Here is a 1,796-nt window from a genome sequence, read left to right as displayed (position 1 = left end):
CCTTTGTTAACATCACCATCGATCTCATCGGAAAAGTCTGTAACTATTGGGAGCCTGTCAAACTCGTGGTGGCGGGCACAGTAGTCCAAAATTCTGAGTTTTGCTCGAAAGCTCCATTTTCGCGATGCTAGCAAACCTCGCTGGTTGTTTTCCTTGAAGTGCAAGTACAGGTTGGCGTGTGATCGAGTGAGTGGTTTCCACCGCTGCGTCGAGAACCCCCTCGGGGGAAAGAGCCTCTTGCTTCTGGCCAAGGCGCCGGCAGCTCGACATCCTGTCGTCTCTCTGTCAGCGTAAGTGATATGTGATTCTGGAAGCAGCGGTGACCTCATGGAGCCCCCCGAGGATCTTGGGGACCCCGGTGCCTGCTTCTCTTTCTCCTTCCTTCTTCCCGCCCCTTTTAGAAGCGTGCTCCGGGCACCAGGCACCGGGGCAGTGACGGATTTGGGAGCCGCTGCCGTGGGGACGGTGATGACATCATCACGACTTGAGATGAGTTAGTTCTACGCGGAGTGGGGGCCACGAGGCCTGACTAGTCTCCACTACTCCCGGGACCGCTGGAGGGAGCCAGGCTGACGGGAGCCTCAGGCCCCTCCATGAGAGAGAGGGGGGCACTGGGCAGGGAGCCGCTCTGGTTGAGAGGTGAAGGGGGCTGGGGAGCGTGACCAGCTCCGGGTCACCGTGAACTGAGCAGGTCCTGTTAGGGTTTCAGTCCTGAGTGCACAGAACCACACCCCTCTCTTCCTCCCCATGCATTTGCCTGAGGGAGCCCCTCGGCCTACTGGCCCCTAGGAAGTGTGGTCGCTGCCTGCTTCCCCGCCTCCTTCAGGTGGCCCCCCCAGGCCTCTCCTGGGGCTTCCTGTTCTCCGCGCCCTCTGCAGAGTGGAACTGGGTCTCACCACCCTAACTTGAGGCCTTCTCATTGGGAAAGTTTTCCTGTGATCAAGGCCGGGAGACAGGGGTGGCACAGGGAGACAGCCTGTCAGCAACGTCGAAAACCTATAGGGTCCCCACAGCGGCGGCCCAGGCCCGCCCCTTGACTCCGTCACCTCTGCCTCCAGGCCTGTCCCCAGGCGCACCCCTGTCCCAAGTCTCCTCTGCAGGGGTCCCCAAGCCCTTCTTCCCAGCCCTGGGCCTGGGGGCATGCCCTGGGGGGTAGGGGGTGGGGACCGGTGTGCGTGCAAAGGACCCTTCCCGGGGGCTTTTCTGGGGTCCCCAGGCCTGAGGCTGAGAATGCAGCTCCACCAGGGCAAATTTCTGGGTTGGAGTGTTCCCTCAGAGGGGTCCGTTCTGCAGTCTCAGGGCCCCTGCCTGCTGGAAGGTGGGGTCCCGCAAATCCCTGAGTGGACTTGGGTCCTGTCATGCTCGTGGAGAACGTCACATGCAGTTTCCCCTGTGAAGATTCAGGGGCTCCCGGAGATGAGGCTGCAGACCGTGGGACCGGTGAGCTGGTGACTATGACGTGGCCTTGAGTTGCGAGGGGCGAGGGGCTTCCTGGGTGGGTGACAGCTGATGCCAAGGGTAGGGGCGTGGCGAGAGGGAGGATGATGGACATGTAGGCGACAAGGTCAGAACTAGGCATAGCAGGTGCCTTCTGGAAAGCACCTGTCTCTCTGCCTCTGCCTGCCTCCTGCCCCTGCTGGTGACCCTGGGTGGGGTGAGCAGCGGGGCGAGCAGCGGGGCAGGGTGGGGCTGAGGGACCTCCACCCGCAGCCTCCACATCCCTGGAGTGGGTCTGGCTCCAGGACAGGAAGTTCTCAGGTGTCGGATGCGATGCCCGGTTTCACGGGCACCCCCGA

The sequence above is a fragment of the Pteropus vampyrus genome, unplaced genomic scaffold, assembly GCF_000151845.1.
Source record: "Pteropus vampyrus isolate Shadow unplaced genomic scaffold, Pvam_2.0 Scaffold426, whole genome shotgun sequence".
Taxonomy (NCBI): domain Eukaryota; kingdom Metazoa; phylum Chordata; class Mammalia; order Chiroptera; family Pteropodidae; genus Pteropus; species Pteropus vampyrus.
Note: the sequence above shows the minus strand (reverse complement) of the source record.